General features: G+C 42.7%; 3 non-coding genes across 3 annotated transcripts; all 3 read left to right on the forward strand.

The window, feature by feature from the left end:
- The first annotated feature begins 14478 nt into the window (after window positions 1-14478).
- LOC116803077 lies at window positions 14479-16474 on the forward strand. Its single transcript, XR_004363362.1, has one exon. It is a non-coding gene; the product is annotated as a small subunit ribosomal RNA (ribosomal RNA).
- Window positions 16475-17161: 687 nt separating this feature from the next.
- On the forward strand, window positions 17162-17340 carry LOC116803076. The gene has a single exon (XR_004363361.1). It is a non-coding gene; the product is annotated as a 5.8S ribosomal RNA (ribosomal RNA).
- Window positions 17341-17734: 394 nt separating this feature from the next.
- LOC116803078 lies at window positions 17735-21662 on the forward strand. Its single transcript, XR_004363363.1, has one exon. It is a non-coding gene; the product is annotated as a large subunit ribosomal RNA (ribosomal RNA).
- The last annotated feature ends 495 nt before the right edge of the window (window positions 21663-22157 follow it).

Below are 22157 nucleotides of genomic sequence, written 5' to 3' on the forward strand. Positions count from 1 at the left end.
CCCCGCGGACTACAAGGTCCGCGAGACGTGGTCAGCGGTGGTGAAGTGCGACGACCCTGCGCTATCGGGGAAAGACATAGCGGAAAAGGTGCGAACGATGGTTGCACCTCTCTCGGAGTCAGAGTACACGAGGTCCGTGAGCTCCGTCGAGGTGGTGGTGCGATCATTCGCACTCCTTCGGTGGGAGAGCTGCAGAAGGTGGTCGCTTCAAAAAGATTCGCCGAGGTTGGCCTAAATGTGGCACGGAATGCGGCCGAGAAGCCGAAGGTCGTCGTATATGACGTCGACACAGCTATCGGCCCTGAGGAGTTTATGAAGGAGCTCCACGAAAACAACTTCGACAGCGAAATGAATCTGGCCCAGTTTAAGAAGTCAGTGCACCTGGTGACCAAGGCGTGGTCGGTAGCTGACGGCGCCACAGTAAATGTGACGCTGGAGGTTGACGACCGGGCGATGGCGAAGCTTGATGTAGGTCGTGTCTACATCAAGTGGTTCTCATTCCGATGCCGGTCACAGGTCCGCACATACGCCTGCCACAGATGTGTGGGTTTCGACCACAAGGTCAGCGAATGCCGGCAGAAGGATAGTGTCTGTCGCCAGTGCGGGCAACAAGGCCACACTGCGGCAAAGTGCCAAAACCCGGTGGACTGCCGGAACTGCCGCCACAGAGGGCAACCCTCGGGGCATTACATGCTCTCGAGCGTTTGCCCGATATACGGGGCGTTGCTGGCGAGGGTGCAAGCTAGACACTAATGTTTAGCTTCATCCAAGCGAACTGTGGCCGAGGCCGAGCTGCGACCATCGAGCTCGGAGTCCGACTCAGGAGATCGGAGTCTATGTTCGCGCTGGTGCAGGAGCCGTATCTCGCGGGGACGGAATGGATGTGCTGCCTGAAGGAATGAGAATTTTCATCGATCGGCGAGGGAAGGCAGCCATCCTAGTGGATCACCAGGAAGCCATCTGTATGCCAGTGGAGACCCTCACCACAGATTATGGCGTATGTCTGGTCGTGAAAGGGAGTTTTGGCTCAATCTTCCTTTGCGCCGCATACTGCCAGTATGATGCACCTCTGGAACCGTACATCCGGTACATGGATGCGGTCCTGCTGCAGGCCAGCAGAACCCCCGCAATCCTGGGCCTCGACGCGAATGCAGTGTCCCCCATGTGGCTTAGCAAACTCTCTCGTCATGCCGAGGGGGCAAGCTAACTACAGACGGGGTGAGCTGCTGTCAGAGTGGATGCTGGAGGCAGAGTCGCCGCCCTAAACCAGTCAACAGAGGTGTACACGTTCGATAATTACAGAGCTACAAGCGATATCGACGTGACAATCGTCAATGAGGCAGCATCTATGTGGGCCACATATGAGTGGAGAGTGGACGAGTGGGAATTGAGTGACCACAACATCATTACTGTTGTGGCCGAACCAACTACCGCGCGCGCAGTTGAGAGCATAGCTCCTGTGCCGTCCTGGAACTTCTCCAATGCACGTTGGCGATTGTTCAAGGAGGAAATGGTGAGTAGAGCAGCCGAACTTCCGGAAAACTTCTCAGAGTCGCCGTTGGACCAGCAAGTTTCGACCCTGCGCAGTATAGTACATAATGTATGTGATATTGCGCTGGGAAGAAAGTCCATCCGATTGCCCAGCAGGAGAGCACGTTGGTGGACTGCCGACCTCTGTGATGCAAGGCGCGAAGTCCGGAGACTTCGTCGCCTACTTCAAAATGGAAGGCGTCATGATGATGATGCCGCAATAGAGCGTGTATTGGTCGACCTGAGGCGGGCCTCAGCCAACTACAAGAAGCTCATTTGGAGGGCGAAAATGGATGAGTGGAAACGCTTCGTGGGAGATCATGCCGACGACCCATGGGGGCGCGTCTATAAGATTTGCCCGAGGCCGCAGGAAGTGCACGGAGATTGGGTGCCTCCGCGTGAATGGCGAGATGATCACCGATTGGGGTGACTGTGCACGAGTGCTCCTCCGCAATTTCTTCCCAGTTGCGGAGTCCGAAGCACCGACTGCCATCGCGGAGGAAGTCCCACCGGCCCTCGAAGTATTCGAGGTTGATGCATGTGTTGCCCGGTTGAAGAGCAGGCGCTCTCCCGGCTTGGACGGCATTAATGGCACTATCTGCAAGGCAGTCTGGCGCGCCATACCCGAGCACCTTGCATCGTTGTTTTCCCGATGCATCCGATTAGGATACTTTCCCGCTGAGTGGAAGTGCCCACGAGTTGTCTCGCTGCTCAAAGGGCCAGATAAGGACAAATGTGAGCCCTCCTCATATAGAGGAATATGCTTGCTACCAGTCTTTGGTAAGGTGCTCGAGGCCATCATGGTGAATCGTGTGAGAGAAGTTCTTCCGGAAGGCTGCAGATGGCAATTTGGATTTCGCCAAGGACGATGTGTGGAGGATGCTTGGAGGCACGTGAAGAGCAGTGTTTGTGCCAGCCCGGCGCAATACGTGCTCGGCACATTCGTGGACTTCAAAGGAGCATTCGACAACGTCGAATGGAGTGCTGCACTCCGCCGACTAGCCGACTTGGGATGCCGGGAGATGGGCTTGTGGCAGAGCTTTTTTCTCCGGCCGAAGAGCAGTGATCCGAAGCAGTTCCGGTACTGTGGATGTACCGGTAACTAGAGGCTGCCCGCAGGGGTCAATCAGTGGCCCATTTATCTGGGACATACTGATGGATGTACTGCTTCAGCGTCTCCAGCCGTATTGCCAGCTGAGTGCATACGCGGATGACTTGCTGCTTCTCGTCGAGGGAAATTCCCGAGCTGAGCTAGAGGAAAAAGGTGCAGAGCTGATGTCCATCGTAGAAGCGTGGGGAGCGGAAGTTGGCGTTACCGTCTCGACCAGCAAGACGGTAATAATGCTGCTGAAAGGTGCCTTGAGACGTGCGCCTACGGTGAGGTTTGCTGGAGCGAACCTTCCGTATGTGCGTAGCTGTCGGTACCTTGGCATCACGGTCAGTGAAGGAATGAAATTCCTCACGCACATAGCTTCGCTTCGCCAGCGGATGACCGGAGTCGTTGGAGCATTGGCGCGTGTGCTTCGAGCCGACTGGGGCTTCAGTCCTCGAGCCAGGCGGACCATATATGACGGACTCATGGCACCTTGTGTGCTGTTTGGTGCCCCGGTATGGTATGACACCGCCGAACAGGTAGCCGCCCGGAGACGACTAGCCTCCTGCCAGAGGCTAATCCTGCTTGGATGCCTTTCGGTATGCCGAACAGTGTCCACAGTGGCACTGCAGGTACTTGGCGGAGCTCCCCCGCTTGACTTGGCTGCTAAGTTTTTAGCGGTCAAGTACAAGCTGAAGCGTGGATACCCGCTGGAGGAGAACGACTGGCTATACGGCGAGGACACTACGTGTCTAAGCTGGAAGCAGAGGAAGACTCGCCTAGAGGAGTGCTTGCTGCAGAATTGGCAAAACAGATGGGATGACGACAGCGAACCAGGACGGGTGACGCACAAGTTCATCCCATACGTCACTCTCGCCTATCGAGATCCAAGCTTTGGATTCTCGATGAGGACGTCTTTCCTGCTGACAGGTCACGGGTCGTTTAACGCATTTTTGCAAGGGAGAGCCCTCAGCGATACCACTGCTTGCGCTTGTGGTGATCCATATGAGGACTGGATGCACATATTGTGCGCTTGTCCTCTATATGCAGATTTGCGAAACCTCGATGGACTTGGAGTGCAGCGCCTTGGCGAAAACTGGACCTTCAATAGAATCCTGGAAGATCAGCAGAGGATTCAACGGCTGGCAGCGTTTGCGGACGAGGTGTTCCGTAGGAGGAGGGGTATTTAGCCCAAAACTTCGCCGTGTGGTTAGCGGGCGAGAATACTTCCACAGCCCGCTATTGCTTGTCGTAAGAGGCGACTAATATAGCGACTGGTTCCTCTAACCATGCTTGTCGGAGCAAAAGGAGGAGGCCCACCGAGCCTCTCTTTCGGTACCACGGGTTGTGCTGCTCCAAGACAGCACATTGAGGTAGGCCCCCTGGTGGGAGTATCGTGGTGGCTGTGGTTGATACCCATATCGCGGGTAGAGCCTTCGTGTTCGACGTTTGAGTTACGGTGCTAGTTGCGCAAAACTCGGGTGCTGTGACCCAGAGATCAGTAGAGATTTTAGGTAGATCTCGCTCCTCAGCAAGGGGAGTGCTTGCCCGGCAAGCAAGTACTCGAATTGCTACCGGGGTGGTCGCTATGTACATAGCTATAGCTTCCAGTCCGGGACGTTTGTCTGGCGTATCCAGACTCATGCACCATGTTGATACATGCACCACTTGTGGGTGTTCAGGGTGTCGTGGTTGTAATCCCTTCAGTGTGGAACACGCCACGTAAAACAAGTTCGGAGAGGTCCGAAAGTCACTGTCCCTATCTACTATCTAGCGAAACCACAGCCAAGGGAACGGGCTTGGAATAATTAGCGGGGAAAGAAGACCCTTTTGAGCTTGACTCTAATCTGGCAGTGTAAGGAGACATAAGAGGTGTAGAATAAGTGGGAGATATTAGACCTCGGTTTGGTATCGTCAATGAAATACCACTACTCTTATTGTTTCCTTACTTACTTGATTAAATGGAACGTGTATCATTTCCTAGCCATTATACGGATATATTTATTATATCTTATGGTATTGGGTTTTGATGCAAGCTTCTTGATCAAAGTATCACGAGTTTGTTATATAATCGCAAACAAATTCTTTAATAAAACGATGCATTTATGTATTTTTGATTTGAAAATTTGGTATAACTCCAATTACTCAGGTATGATCCAATTCAAGGACATTGCCAGGTAGGGAGTTTGACTGGGGCGGTACATCTCTCAAATAATAACGGAGGTGTCCCAAGGCCAGCTCAGTGCGGACAGAAACCACACATAGAGCAAAAGGGCAAATGCTGACTTGATCTCGGTGTTCAGTACACACAGGGACAGCAAAAGCTCGGCCTATCGATCCTTTTGGTTTAAAGAGTTTTTAACAAGAGGTGTCAGAAAAGTTACCATAGGGATAACTGGCTTGTGGCGGCCAAGCGTTCATAGCGACGTCGCTTTTTGATCCTTCGATGTCGGCTCTTCCTATCATTGTGAAGCAAAATTCACCAAGCGTTGGATTGTTCACCCATGCAAGGGAACGTGAGCTGGGTTTAGACCGTCGTGAGACAGGTTAGTTTTACCCTACTAATGACAAAACGTTGTTGCGACAGCATTCCTGCGTAGTACGAGAGGAACCGCAGGTACGGACCAATGGCACAATACTTGTTCGAGCGAACAGTGGTATGACGCTACGTCCGTTGGATTATGCCTGAACGCCTCTAAGGTCGTATCCGTGCTGGACTGCAATGATAAATAAGGGGCAATTTGCATTGTATGGCTTCTAAACCATTTAAAGTTTATAATTTATTTTATAAACGACAATGGATGTGATGCCAATGTAATTTGTAACATAGTAAATTAGGAGGATCTTCGATCACCTGATGCCGCGCTAGTTACATATAAAAGCATTATTTAATACAATGACAAAGCCTAGAATCAATTGTAAACGACTTTTGTAACAGGCAAGGTGTTGTAAGTGGTTGAGCAGCTGCCATACTGCGATCCACTGAAGCTTATCCTTTGCTTGATGATTCGATAAATAAATGATTTTTTCCTGTAGCCAAACACCTCGTCATCAATTTAGTGACGCATATGATATTGTCCCTATCATATAATTAATATAAAGACTTTAATGGATTGTGTCAAGTTGCCAAACACCTCGTCATCAATTTAGTGACGCATATGATATTGTCCCTATCATATAATTAATATAAAGACTTTAATGAATTGTGTCAAGTTGCCAAACACCTCGTCATCAATTTAGTGACGCATATGATATTGTCCCTATCATATAATTTTTGATATAAAGACTTTAAAGAATTGTATCAAGTTGCCAAACACCTCGTCATCAATTTAGTTTTTTTTTTTTTTTTTTTTTTTTTTTTTTTTTTTAGCGTGCGTTTATTTATTTAAAATCTGTCCTAGTGGACAATAATTAAATGGTTTTGCGGGGGAACATTAGCTTAAGGGATACTATTGTACATGTATTTGTGGCGGGTTTTATATGTGTTGTCTATTGTTGTGGAAGATCGAGAGGGTGTCTCCTCATGAGACGTCTGCTTGTTTGGCTATTGTCTAACAGGTTGGTGGCGAGGTGGTTAGGGTGGTTTTCGAGCCTTTTCAGGTATCTCTCGCTGAGCCTGGAGATTTCATCAGCGACTTGTGGGATTCCAAGTTCCCTATGTATGGCGACATTCTCGTGGTAGGGATGCGCATTACAGGCAATTCTCAAGCACCTATTCTGGAACCGCTGTATACGCAGGCGATTCGTGTGGCTTGCCGTGCCCCATAGCTGTATCCCGTAGGTCCAGATGGGCTTGATAATTGCCTTGTACACCAGGATTTTGTGGTTCTGCCTTAGCTTGGACCCTCTCCCAATAAGCCAATGCATCTGCCTCAGACGCGCATCGGCCTGTATGCGTTTGCTGACGATGTGGGGACGCCAAGTGAGCCTGCGGTCCAGGGTAAGTCCTAGGTACTTGGGTGCGGGTGCGTTGGGAATGATGACTCCGTTTAGCGTGACCGGTGGGCAGTCTCCTCTCCTTAGTGCAAATGTTGTTTGGGTAGATTTTTCCGCGTTCACTACGATGTTCCACCTGCTGAGCCAGGGATGTAGCGCGTCCATTTGCCTTTGGATTGTTTCGGAGGCTTCTCGTGGGTCGGATGAGGAGGCGAGGAAAGCCGTGTCATCTGCATAAGTCGCTATAGTTAGGTTCCTGGAGGGGATTATGGGAAGGTCTGCGGTGTAAAGGGTGTACAGTATTGGTCCGAGCACACTGCCTTGCGGAACTCCAGCTCTGATCATTCTGGGTAGGCTTATTGCACTTCCGCATCTGACTTGGAATGCTCTTCCCTCAGTGTAGGATTTGAGGAGGGTAAAATGGGGGCTTGGGAGGTAGGATTTGAGTTTATGGAGGAGTCCAGGATGCCAAACTCTGTCGAATGCCTGCTTCACGTCGAGCATTACAGCGCAGCAGTATTTCTTTTGCTCGAATGCCTCGAGGATCCGTTCGACTAGCCGGTGGCATTGCTCTGGTGTTCCGTGGGAGCGCCTGAAGCCAAACTGGTGATCGGGGATCAAACCAGCCTCATCCAGTACTGGCAATACTCTGCGCAAAAATACTCTTTCGAGTATTTTGGAGAGGATTGCCAGCAAACTAATCGGACGATAGGAGGCGAGATTGGCTTCAGGCTTACCAGGCTTGAGGAGGACAATAACCTCTGCTCTTTTCCACTCCTCCGGGAAGTACCCTAGCCGGAAGCAGCTGTTGTAAATGCTGGCCAGCATTTGTGTGCAGCGGGATGGGAGCATTTTTAGGGCCGCCGCATCTATACGATCCAGGCCTGGAGATTTGTTGTTCTTCAGTAGAGCAATCTCCTGCGCAACTTCCTCAGGGTCGACTGGTTCCAACGGGGGACCGGGAGAGCTTGGGCTATTGAGAAACCGGGCTGTTTCAGCATGTTCTTCGGCAGTGCAGCAGTCGAACGGAGAGAAGGCGTTGTAAAGGTGTTCGGCGAAAGCTTCTGCTCTTTCAGCATCCGAAAGGCACCAGGATCCATCTGCTTTGCGCACTGCGGAAACCTTTTTGGCTGGTCGTTTAATGTGGCGGGTGACGTTCCACAGATTGTGGTCTGGGTCCCCGGGAGAGAGTTCCTCGAGGAATCTGAGGAAGGAGTCCTGGCGTAGGCTGGAGATCTTGTCCTTCAACTCCTTTGTGGCGTGATTGAGCGCTGTTTTGTCTCTTGGATTGCGCGTCAAGAACCAAACTCTCCTGAGACGCCTCTTCTCAGTCACGAGTGCCGCAATTTCCGGGGACCAGAGGTGGAGGTCCCTGCTAGGTGTTCTCGCAGTCTTTGGTGGCGGTGGGCTTGCGAATTCCGCAGCGTTTTGCATCTGCCTGGTGAGATTCCCGATAGCTTCATCAATGTTCCTGGGTGTGTTGAGGATGGGGTTCGGATTGACGGTGGAGAGCATCCAGGACGCGAACTTGGCGGCGTCGGTATATTTTCCAGTGAGCCTTCTGAGCGGGGTTTTCCTGAGGACTGGCGTGTTGATTAGCACGTTTATTGCACAGTGGTCTGACAGGAGATCAGCATTTGTTGTGCAGCTGATCTTCGCATGCCCTATGCCTTTCGACACAGCAAAGTCCAGTAGGTCTGGAGTCTTGAGGGGATTCGTTGGCCAGTGAGTGGGCTCGCCAGTGGAGTGGCAGTCCAGTCGGTGGCGTTGCAGGTACCCAAACAGAGTTTTCCCTTTGGGGTTGTTGGCGCGCGATCCCCACCAAGAATGTTTGGCGTTATAATCTCCAGCTGCTATGAAGCGGGGCCCAAAATGCTCGAAGAACTCACTGAGGTGAGATGCTGTTATGCGGTATCTGGGGGGAAAGTAGACCGCTCCAATGTCTAAATCTCCTTGCGGGCTGACAATCCTGATGACAGGACATTGTGCCCAGTCTTGCTGAAACGCGGGCAGCTCTAGGTATTGAATACCGCTCCTGATGAGGATGGCTGCTCCACCGCGTGCTCTGCCAGAAGGATGGTCTGCATGGATGAGGTCATATCCGCTGATATTAAAGTGGGATCTGGGGGAGAAGTGGGTTTCGGCTACGAGTAGGATATCGATCTGGTGGGTCTTCAGATGGTGCTCGACTATGGCCTTGCTGTTCTGCAGGCCGTTCGCATTCCAGACGACTAGGTGGAGCTTTAGTTGCATGACTTGCTGTTGAGAATGGTGGCCACCAGCTGTGTCATCTGGGTGAACATGCGCTCCATCATCCTTTCCATCATTCCTTCCATGCGAGCGAACATCGCTTCTATCTGACCGGAGTGTGGGGTTTCTGTTTGGGTTTGGACTGGGGTTGTGGGATTCTGCGGTGCTGCGTGCACTCCGTTGAGGGCGTCTCGGTAGCTCCTGCCAGAGGTGACGTTTGGTGATGCCACGGGCGGCGCCTTGTTAGCATTAGCGACGGGCCTTGTTTTCGGAGCAGCGAGTGCTTTGGCCCTTTTGTATGCAGGGCATCCCTTGAAAGACGCAGGATGGTCCGCCTGGCAGTGGAAGCAGCACGCTTTGTCGTCCTCCCTCTTCTCACATGCCCTCGATTCGTGAGGGCCTCCACACTTTACACATCGGTATTCCAGGAAGCAGTAACGCTGTGTATGACCGAATCCTTGGCACCTGAAGCATTGAGGCACGTCGTTGAACTTCTGCGGCGGTTCAATGGTTACTACCGACCTGCAGATCCGCTTGACTTGGTAGACGTCTTTGTTGTTGCTGGAAGGCTCCAGGTTGGCGAAGAATATTCCCAGCGGTTCTTTAGTTCTTCTGCCAATGGGATTGTGCAGATCTCTAACAGCGTGCCCTTGTCTGCGAAGGTCTTCAATGATTTCCTCACGATCGGTGGAGTGGTGGAGTCCTTTGATGACAACCTTGTATGCACGTTCATCTTTCGGCTGGAAAGTCCGATGCCTCTTGTTTTGGGCCACAAGTTGGAGACGCAGAGCTGTATAGGACTCTTTGTCCGGCATCATGACACGTACGTTGTTGCCATTCACGGTCTTGTAGGTAAAATTGTTCTTCGGGCCTACAAGAGTCGTGATCATCTTGACGAGTGCCGAGATGTTGGTCACATCGGGGATAAAAATCGGAGGTGGCTTGATGGTCTTCGGGGTGGGCTTTGGTTTCTCGGGGGTCTTGGGCTTGGAATCGTCTTTAGGTCCGGGTTCGTCATCAGAGCTCTCTTGGTCGTACTCGTCTTCTTCGGTCGAGAGTAAAGCGAAGGCGTTGTTGGCGAGCTTCTTGCGCAGAGCTGCGCTAGTGCTTGGCTTATCTTCCAGCTCCTCTCCCTGTGCTTTCTTTGCCGGTTTTCGCTTTATCTCGCCCGGCTCTGTATGCGAGGTGCTTCCCTCGCTGCTGGAGCTGCTCTTGCGTGTTCTCAGAGCCTTTTTGCGTGGTGTTGTTCCAAGCTTGTGGGTGCGCGGGGGGGCCTGCCAGTCCATCTTCTCCAAAGTTGATAAGGAGTGAGGAGGGGGGGGGGGGGGGAAGCTGGGCACCGTAAGCCGGTGAGCCAGGCAGCACGTGGCTGCTGCTTTGCAATTATACCGCTGCTTCGAGCACTGGGTTTTTTGCGCTGATAACACGCACACTCGGGTGTGCGATGGTGTTAGTGCGAACTACCGTTAGGTACGTTGGCTGGGCCAATCAAAACGCGCGACAAGATCACGCGACGCGAAGTGGCTGGGCACAAGTAACGGGACTTACAACTGTGAACAATTTGCTAACAATTTGCTAACAATTTGCTGTCGATCCGCAGGCACGTCTGCACTCGTCGAGTGTTCGATCGCGACTCTGATCAATTTAGTGACGCATATGATATTGTCCCTATCATATAATTAATATACAGACTTTAATGAATTGTGTCAAGTTGCCAAACACCTCGTCATCAATTTAGTGACGCATATGATATTGTCCTTATCATATAATTTTTGATATAAAGACTTTAAAGAATTGAATCAAGTTGCCAAACACCTCGTCATCAATTTAGTGACGCATATGATATTGTCCCTATCATATAATTAATATAAAGACTTTAATGGATTGTGTCAAGTTGCCAAACACCTCGTCATCAATTTAGTGACGCATATGATATTGTCCCTATCATATAATTAATATAAAGACTTTAATGAATTGTGTCAAGTTGCCAAACACCTCGTCATCAATTTAGTGACGCATATGATATTGTCCTTATCATATAATTTTTGATATAAAGACTTTAAAGAATTGTATCAAGTTGCCAAACACCTCGTCATCAATTTAGTGACGCATATGATATTGTCCCTATCATATAATTAATATAAAGACTTTAATGGATTGTGTCAAGTTGCCAAACACCTCGTCATCAATTTAGTGACGCATATGATATTGTCCTTATCATATAATTTTTGATATAAAGACTTTAAAGAATTGTATCAAGTTGCCAAACACCTCGTCATCAATTTAGTGACGCATATGATATTGTCCCTATCATATAATTAATATACAGACTTTAATGAATTGTGTCAAGTTGCCAAACACCTCGTCATCAATTTAGTGACGCATATGATATTGTCCCTATCATATAATTTTTGATATATAGACTTTAAAGAATTGTATCAAGTTGCCAAACACCTCGTCATCAATTTAGTGACGCATATGATATTGTCCCTATCATATAATTAATATAAAGACTTTAATGGATTGTGTCAAGTTGCCAAACACCTCGTCATCAATTTAGTGACGCATATGATATTGTCCTTATTATATAATTTTTGATATAAAGACTTTAAAGAATTGTATCAAGTTGCCAAACACCTCGTCATCAATTTAGTGACGCATATGATATTGTCCCTATCATATAATTAATATACAGACTCTAATGAATTGTGTCAAGTTGCCAAACACCTCGTCATCAATTTAGTGACGCATATGATATTGTCCCTATCATATAATTTTTGATATAAAGACTTTAAAGAATTGTATCAAGTTGCCAAACACCTCGTCATCAATTTAGTGACGCATATGATATTGTCCCTTTCATATAATTAATATAAAGACTTTAATGGATTGTGTCAAGTTGCCAAACACCTCGTCATCAACTACTATATTATGGTTGCGCCGACCTCTCATATTGTATTCTCTTATGTGTTCATAGGATTTTGACAATTATACGAGTAAATTAAATAATATACATATGAAAATGATTAATTATTATATGTATAAGGGAAAAAATGATGAAATATTCCCATATTATCTTAGTATTATAGAGGAAAGACCGTTGCCGACCTCTGATATTGTTCAAACTTATGTATTTATATGATTTTGGCAATTATATGAGTAAATTAAAAAATATACATATGAAAATGGTTAATTATTATATGTATATGGGAAAAAATGCTAAGATATTCCCATATTCTCTTAGTATTATAGAGAAAAGCCATTTAAGTGAGAGGGTATAGTAGTGTAAACGACCGGAATTACGACAGAGGGTTCAAAAACTACTATAGGTAGGCAGTGGTTGCCGACCTCTCATATTGTTCAAAACTTATGTATTCATATGATTTTGGCAATTGTATGAGTAAATTAAATAATATACATATGAAAATGATTAATTATTATATGTATAAGGGAAAAAATGCTGAAATATTCCCACATTCTCTTAGTATTATAGAGAAAATCCATTATAGTGAGAGGGTATAGTAGTGTAAACGACCGGAATTACGACAGAGGGTTCAAAAACTACTATAGGTAGGCAGTGGTTGCCGACCTCTCATATTGTTCAAAACTTATGTATTCATATGAATTTGGCAATTATATGAGTAAATTAAATAATATACATATGAAAATGATTAATTATTATATGTATAAGGGAAAAAATGCTGAAATATTCCCACATTCTCTTAGTATTATAGAGAAAATCCATTATAGTGAGAGGGTATAGTAGTGTAAACGACCGGAATTACGACAGAGGGTTCAAAAACTACTATAGGTAGGCAGTGGTTGCCGACCTCTCATATTGTTCAAAACTTATGTATTCATATGATTTTGGCAATTATATGATTAAATTAAATAATATACATATGAAAATGGTTAATTATTATATGTATATGGGAAAAAATGCAGAGATATTCCCATATTCTCTTAGTATTATAGAGAAAAGCCATTTAAGTGAGAGGGTATAGTAGTGTAAACGACCGGAATTACGACAGAGGGTTCAAAAACTACTATAGGTAGGCAGTGGTTGCCGACCTCTCATATTGTTCAAAACTTATGTATTCATATGATTTTGGCAATTGTATGAGTAAATTAAATAATATACATACGAAAATGATTAATTATTATATGTATATGGGAAAAAATGCAGAGATATTCCCATATTCTCTTAGTATTATAGAGAAAAGCCATTTAAGTGAGAGGGTATAGTAGTGTAAACCACCGGAATTACGACAGAGGGTTCAAAAACTACTATAGGTAGGCAGTGGTTGCCGACCTCTCATATTGTTCAAAACTTATGTATTCATATGATTTTGGCAATTGTATGATTAAATTAAATAATATACATATGAAAATGGTTAATTATTATATGTATATGGGAAAAAATGCTGAGATATTCCCATATTCTCTTAGTATTATAGAGAAAAGCCATTATAGTGAGAGGGTATAGTAGTGTAAACGACCGGAATTACGACAGAGGGTTCAAAAACTACTATAGGTAGGCAGTGGTTGCCGACCTCTCATATTGTTCAAAACTTATGTATTCATATGAATTTGGCAATTATATGAGTAAATTAAATAATAAACATATAAAAATTAATATTTATTATATGTATAAAAAAAAAAATAATCATATTATATATGAATAATGGAAAAAAAATGAAATGTTCCTATAATCTCTTAATATATAAGAGAATAGACCGTATGTTGGGTGGCAAACGGAATTGAAAATACCCGCTTTGAGGACAGCGGGTTCAAAAACTACTATAGGTAGGCAGTGGTTGCCGACCTCCCGCATTATTCGAAATATTTATTTCGGATTATGTTTATATTGGTTACATAAAATAAAGTATATTATTATCCGTACAAATTTGTTTCTCAGTTCTATAGAACACGGGACTTGGCTCCGCGGATAATAGGAATATACGCTTTTTAGATAATATCGTTGAAACAAAAGTCAAGTTTCTATTATATATAGAATAACAAATCGTTTCCATATATTATCGTTAATTTTTGGAGGCAGGCAAATATTAATTTATTACCTGCCGTATAGTTGGATTATTATATCGTTACGGTATAATACAAATATGGATTCTTATGAAAGAAATATAAAATTATATATTAAATGTGGAAATATTATCATATGCGCTTGGTTTTATGTTATATATTACCAGAGAGATATATGAAAAGAGATAAATTTTAAATTTATCTTCAAAATGCAAATGATTTAACTTAATATTTATATTGGTTAAACAAAAATTGTACATGTGTGGATACAATAATTATGTATGTTGGAAATAAAATGATATTTTATAATGAAATATGTATATATAAAAAGATAAAATTATAGAAACATATATATTACAATAATTATATGAAATTCTTGTTATATTGGTAAAACAAGTATAAATTAAAAATGAAAATATGGATTACGAATGCTATATAAAAATGGCCGTAATCGAATAGATTTTTTACTTATATTTATATATTTAAAATTTTACCCAAAGGCGAAATATTGAATTTTATTCAATATAATAAAAATCATGGAATTATATAAAGTGAAAAATCTATATATCTATTATATTGCTTATTTCGATTCAAAAAATATGAATGGAATATGAAGGAAAAACATTATTCTGGTTGATCCTGCCAGTAGTTATATGCTTGTCTCAAAGATTAAGCCATGCATGTCTAAGTACACACGAATTAAAAGTGAAACCGCAAAAGGCTCATTATATCAGTTATGGTTCCTTAGATCGTTAACAGTTACTTGGATAACTGTGGTAATTCTAGAGCTAATACATGCAATTAAAACATGAACCTTATGGGACATGTGCTTTTATTAGGCTAAAACCAAGCGATCGCAAGATCGTTATATTGGTTGAACTCTAGATAACATGCAGATCGTATGGTCTTGTACCGACGACAGATCTTTCAAATGTCTGCCCTATCAACTTTTGATGGTAGTATCTAGGACTACCATGGTTGCAACGGGTAACGGGGAATCAGGGTTCGATTCCGGAGAGGGAGCCTGAGAAACGGCTACCACATCTAAGGAAGGCAGCAGGCGCGTAAATTACCCACTCCCAGCTCGGGGAGGTAGTGACGAAAAATAACAATACAGGACTCATATCCGAGGCCCTGTAATTGGAATGAGTACACTTTAAATCCTTTAACAAGGACCAATTGGAGGGCAAGTCTGGTGCCAGCAGCCGCGGTAATTCCAGCTCCAATAGCGTATATTAAAGTTGTTGCGGTTAAAACGTTCGTAGTTGAACTTGTGCTTCATACGGGTAGTACAACTTACAATTGTGGTTAGTACTATACCTTTATGTATGTAAGCGTATTACCGGTGGAGTTCTTATATGTGATTAAATACTTGTATTTTTTCATATGTTCCTCCTATTTAAAAACCTGCACTAGTGCTCTTAAACGAGTGTTATTGTGGGCCGGTACTATTACTTTGAACAAATTAGAGTGCTTAAAGCAGGCTTCAAATGCCTGAATATTCTGTGCATGGGATAATGAAATAAGACCTCTGTTCTGCTTTCATTGGTTTTCAGATCAAGAGGTAATGATTAATAGAAGCAGTTTGGGGGCATTAGTATTACGACGCGAGAGGTGAAATTCTTGGACCGTCGTAAGACTAACTTAAGCGAAAGCATTTGCCAAAGATGTTTTCATTAATCAAGAACGAAAGTTAGAGGTTCGAAGGCGATCAGATACCGCCCTAGTTCTAACCATAAACGATGCCAGCTAGCAATTGGGTGTAGCTACTTTTATGGCTCTCTCAGTCGCTTCCCGGGAAACCAAAGCTTTTGGGCTCCGGGGGAAGTATGGTTGCAAAGCTGAAACTTAAAGGAATTGACGGAAGGGCACCACCAGGAGTGGAGCCTGCGGCTTAATTTGACTCAACACGGGAAAACTTACCAGGTCCGAACATAAGTGTGTAAGACAGATTGATAGCTCTTTCTCGAATCTATGGGTGGTGGTGCATGGCCGTTCTTAGTTCGTGGAGTGATTTGTCTGGTTAATTCCGATAACGAACGAGACTCAAATATATTAAATAGATATCTTCAGGATTATGGTGCTGAAGCTTATGTTAGCCTTCATTCATGGTGGCAGTAAAATGTTTATTGTGTTTGAATGTGTTTATGTAAGTGGAGCCGTACCTGTTGGTTTGTCCCATTATAAGGACACTAGCTTCTTAAATGGACAAATTGCGTCTAGCAATAATGAGATTGAGCAATAACAGGTCTGTGATGCCCTTAGATGTCCTGGGCTGCACGCGCGCTACAATGAAAGTATCAACGTGTATTTCCTAGACCGAGAGGTCCGGGTAAACCGCTGAACCACTTTCATGCTTGGGATTGTGAACTGAAACTGTTCACATGAACTTGGAATTCCCAGTAAGTGTGAGTCATTAACTCGCATTGATTACGTCCCTGCCCTTTGTACACACCGCCCGTCGCTACTACCGATTGAATTATTTAGTGAGGTCTCCGGACGTGATCACTGTGACGCCTTGCGTGTTACGGTTGTTTCGCAAAAGTTGACCGAACTTGATTATTTAGAGGAAGTAAAAGTCGTAACAAGGTTTCCGTAGGTGAACCTGCGGAAGGATCATTATTGTATAATATCCTTATCGTTAATAAATATTTGTTATAATACAAATAAATACAATTTACCAAAATAAAAATATTACAAAATGATTCCACGGAATCAAAAGTTAAAGTCAAAATAAAATGAAGATGGCTTTTATTTTATATGTGGGGCTTGGCAACCTCATAAAAAGACTTTAACATTATTAATGTTGCTGTGCGTATTTGTGGCAGTACTTACTACAACAACGGCGTTTCCTATAAAAACAAATTCTCGAAAATGGAAATCGAAGAAACTAAACTAAATTCGAAAGTAGAAGTCGAATTAAAATAAAAATAATTTTGAATGTGTGGTAATCAAAATAAGTGTGTGTGTATATGGACCATAATATACACGCGTTGCGAATATGTATTGTTCATCTATGTTATGAGCATACGTTGGCTAATGCAACAACCTAAAATATACAATGTTTGTACCTGTCATCCATCAGGTTAATGTTTTATATAAATTTTGCAGTATGTGTCACCCAAAATAGCAAACCATAACCAGATTATTATGATACATAATGCTTATATGAAACTAAGACATTTCGCAACATTTATTTTAGGTATAAAAATAAATTTATTGAAGGAATTGATATATGCCAGTAAAATGGTGTATTTTTAATTTCTTTCAATAAAAACAATATTGACATTATATAAAATTGAATTATAAAACTCTAAGCGGTGGATCACTCGGCTCATGGGTCGATGAAGAACGCAGCAAACTGTGCGTCATCGTGTGAACTGCAGGACACATGAACATCGACATTTTGAACGCATATCGCAGTCCATGCTGTTATGTACTTTAATTAATTTTATAGTGCTGCTTGGACTACATATGGTTGAGGGTTGTAAGACTATGCTAATTAAGTTGTTTATAAATTTTTTATAAGCATATGGTATATTATTGGATTAAATAATGATTTTATTCATAATATTAAAAAAGAAATGAAAAACATTATCTCACATTTGAATGTGAAAAACGAAGAGAAATATTTTCTTTTTCAATCAAATAATACTGAGAAATGTCTAGCATAAAAAATTGAAATATTTTTCATCTAGAATTGTCTCTTATTAATGATTCGGAAAAAGAAAAATCTTGGTTTTGTTATTATTCTTCGTTGGTTCGTTAAATGGATAAAAATGACTTTGCTTACAAGAACTATTGGAACTATTTATAACGAATTTAATTGATTGTTTTATCATTTATATATAAAGAATTTATGGCAAAATATAGTTATATATACAACCTCAACTCATATGGGACTACCCCTGAATTTAAGCATATTAATTAGGGGAGGAAAAGAAACTAACAAGGATTTTCTTAGTAGCGGCGAGCGAAAAGAAAACAGTTCAGCACTAAGTCACTTTGTCTATATGGCAAATGTGAGATGCAGTGTATGGAGCGTCAATATTCTAGTATGAGAAATTAATGATTTAAGTCCTTCTTAAATGAGGCCATTTACCCATAGAGGGTGCCAGGCCCGTATAACGTTAATGATTGCTAGATGATGTTTCCAAAGAGTCGTGTTGCTTGATAGTGCAGCACTAAGTGGGTGGTAAACTCCATCTAAAACTAAATATAACCATGAGACCGATAGTAAACAAGTACCGTGAGGGAAAGTTGAAAAGAACTCTGAATAGAGAGTTAAACAGTACGTGAAACTGCTTAGAGGTTAAGCCCGATGAACCTGAATATCCGTTATGGAAAATTCATCATTAAAATTGTAATATTTAAATAATATTATTAAGAATAATGTGCATTTTTTCCATATAAGGACATTGTAATCTATTAGCATATCCCAAATTTATCATAAAATATAACTTATAGTTTATTCCAATTAAATTGCTTGCATTTTAACACAGAATAAATGTTATTAATTTGATAAAGTGCTGATAGATTTATATTATTACAGAGCGTTAATTTTTCGGAATTATATAATGGCATAATTATCATTGATTTTTGTGTTTATTATATGCTCTTGTATGATTAACAATGCGAAAGATTCAGGATACCTTCGGGACCCGTCTTGAAACACGGACCAAGGAGTCTAACATATGTGCAAGTTATTGGGATGTAAACCTAATAGCGTAATTAACTTGACTAATAATGGGATTAGTTTTTTAGCTATTTATAGCTAATTAACACAATCCCGGGGCGTTCTATATAGTTATGTATAATGTATATTTATATTATTTATGCCTCTAACTGGAACGTACCTTGAGCATATATGCTGTGACCCGAAAGATGGTGAACTATACTTGATCAGGTTGAAGTCAGGGGAAACCCTGATGGAAGACCGAAACAGTTCTGACGTGCAAATCGATTGTCAGAATTGAGTATAGGGGCGAAAGACCAATCGAACCATCTAGTAGCTGGTTCCTTCCGAAGTTTCCCTCAGGATAGCTGGTGCATTTTAATATTATATAAAATAATCTTATCTGGTAAAGCGAATGATTAGAGGCCTTAGGGTCGAAACGATCTTAACCTATTCTCAAACTTTAAATGGGTAAGAACCTTAACTTTCTTGATATGAAGTTCAAGGTTATGATATAATGTGCCCAGTGGGCCACTTTTGGTAAGCAGAACTGGCGCTGTGGGATGAACCAAACGTAATGTTACGGTGCCCAAATTAACAACTCATGCAGATACCATGAAAGGCGTTGGTTGCTTAAAACAGCAGGACGGTGATCATGGAAGTCGAAATCCGCTAAGGAGTGTGTAACAACTCACCTGCCGAAGCAACTAGCCCTTAAAATGGATGGCGCTTAAGTTGTATACCTATACATTACCGCTAAAGTAGATGATTTATATTACTTGTGATATAAATTTTGAAACTTTAGTGAGTAGGAAGGTACAATGGTATGCGTAGAAGTGTTTGGCGTAAGCCTGCATGGAGCTGCCATTGGTACAGATCTTGGTGGTAGTAGCAAATAATCGAATGAGACCTTGGAGGACTGAAGTGGAGAAGGGTTTCGTGTGAACAGTGGTTGATCACGAGTTAGTCGGTCCTAAGTTCAAGGCGAAAGCCGAAAATTTTCAAGTAAAACAAAAATGCCTAACTATATAAACAAAGCGAATATAATACACTTGAATAATTTTGAACGAAAGGGAATACGGTTCCAATTCCGTAACCTGTTGAGTATCCGTTTGTTATTAAATATGGGCCTCGTGCTCATCCTGGCAACAGGAACGACCATAAAGAAGCCGTCGAGAGATATCGGAAGAGTTTTCTTTTCTGTTTTATAGCCGTACTACCATGGAAGTCTTTCGCAGAGAGATATGGTAGATGGGCTAGAAGAGCATGACATATACTGTTGTGTCGATATTTTCTCCTCGGACCTTGAAAATTTATGGTGGGGACACGCAAACTTCTCAACAGGCCGTACCAATATCCGCAGCTGGTCTCCAAGGTGAAGAGTCTCTAGTCGATAGAATAATGTAGGTAAGGGAAGTCGGCAAATTAGATCCGTAACTTCGGGATAAGGATTGGCTCTGAAGATTGAGATAGTCGGGCTTGATTGGGAAACAATAACATGGTTTATGTGCTCGTTCTGGGTAAATAGAGTTTCTAGCATTTATGTTAGTTACTTGTTCCCCGGATAGTTTAGTTACGTAGCCAATTGTGGAACTTTCTTGCTAAAATTTTTAAGAATACTATTTGGGTTAAACCAATTAGTTCTTATCAATTATAACGATTATCAATTAACAATCAATTCAGAACTGGCACGGACTTGGGGAATCCGACTGTCTAATTAAAACAAAGCATTGTGATGGCCCTAGCGGGTGTTGACACAATGTGATTTCTGCCCAGTGCTCTGAATGTCAAAGTGAAGAAATTCAAGTAAGCGCAGGTAGCCAAATGCCTCGTCATCTAATTAGTGACGCGCATGAATGGATTAACGAGATTCCTACTGTCCCTATCTACTATCTAGCGAAACCACAGCCAAGGGAACGGGCTTGGAATAATTAGCGGGGAAAGAAGACCCTTTTGAGCTTGACTCTAATCTGGCAGTGTAAGGAGACATAAGAGGTGTAGAATAAGTGGGAGATATTAGACCTCGGTTTGGTATCGTCAATGAAATACCACTACTCTTATTGTTTCCTTACTTACTTGATTAAATGGAACGTGTATCATTTCCTAGCCATTATACGGATATATTTATTATATCTTATGGTATTGGGTTTTGATGCAAGCTTCTTGATCAAAGTATCACGAGTTTGTTATATAATCGCAAACAAATTCTTTAATAAAACGATGCATTTATGTATTTTTGATTTGAAAATTTGGTATAACTCCAATTACTCAGGTATGATCCAATTCAAGGACATTGCCAGGTAGGGAGTTTGACTGGGGCGGTACATCTCTCAAATAATAACGGAGGTGTCCCAAGGCCAGCTCAGTGCGGACAGAAACCACACATAGAGCAAAAGGGCAAATGCTGACTTGATCTCGGTGTTCAGTACACACAGGGACAGCAAAAGCTCGGCCTATCGATCCTTTTGGTTTAAAGAGTTTTTAACAAGAGGTGTCAGAAAAGTTACCATAGGGATAACTGGCTTGTGGCGGCCAAGCGTTCATAGCGACGTCGCTTTTTGATCCTTCGATGTCGGCTCTTCCTATCATTGTGAAGCAAAATTCACCAAGCGTTGGATTGTTCACCCATGCAAGGGAACGTGAGCTGGGTTTAGACCGTCGTGAGACAGGTTAGTTTTACCCTACTAATGACAAAACGTTGTTGCGACAGCATTCCTGCGTAGTACGAGAGGAACCGCAGGTACGGACCAATGGCACAATACTTGTTCGAGCGAACAGTGGTATGACGCTACGTCCGTTGGATTATGCCTGAACGCCTCTAAGGTCGTATCCGTGCTGGACTGCAATGATAAATAAGGGGCAATTTGCATTGTATGGCTTCTAAACCATTTAAAGTTTATAATTTATTTTATAAACGACAATGGATGTGATGCCAATGTAATTTGTAACATAGTAAATTAGGAGGATCTTCGATCACCTGATGCCGCGCTAGTTACATATAAAAGCATTATTTAATACAATGACAAAGCCTAGAATCAATTGTAAACGACTTTTGTAACAGGCAAGGTGTTGTAAGTGGTTGAGCAGCTGCCATACTGCGATCCACTGAAGCTTATCCTTTGCTTGATGATTCGATAAATAAATGATTTTTTCCTGTAGCCAAACACCTCGTCATCAATTTAGTGACGCATATGATATTGTCCCTATCATATAATTAATATAAAGACTTTAATGGATTGTGTCAAGTTGCCAAACACCTCGTCATCAATTTAGTGACGCATATGATATTGTCCCTATCATATAATTAATATAAAGACTTTAATGAATTGTGTCAAGTTGCCAAACACCTCGTCATCAATTTAGTGACGCATATGATATTGTCCCTATCATATAATTTTTGATATAAAGACTTTAAAGAATTGTATCAAGTTGCCAAACACCTCGTCATCAATTTAGTGACGCATATGATATTGTCCCTATCATATAATTAATATACAGACTTTAATGAATTGTGTCAAGTTGCCAAACACCTCGTCATCAATTTAGTTTTTTTTTTTTTTTTTTTTTTTCTTTAGCGTGCGTTTATTTATTTAAAATCTGTCCTAGTGGACAATAATTAAATGGTTTTGC

The sequence above is a fragment of the Drosophila sechellia genome, unplaced genomic scaffold (genome assembly GCF_004382195.2).
Source record: "Drosophila sechellia strain sech25 unplaced genomic scaffold, ASM438219v1 U_283, whole genome shotgun sequence".
NCBI classification, from domain to species: domain Eukaryota; kingdom Metazoa; phylum Arthropoda; class Insecta; order Diptera; family Drosophilidae; genus Drosophila; species Drosophila sechellia.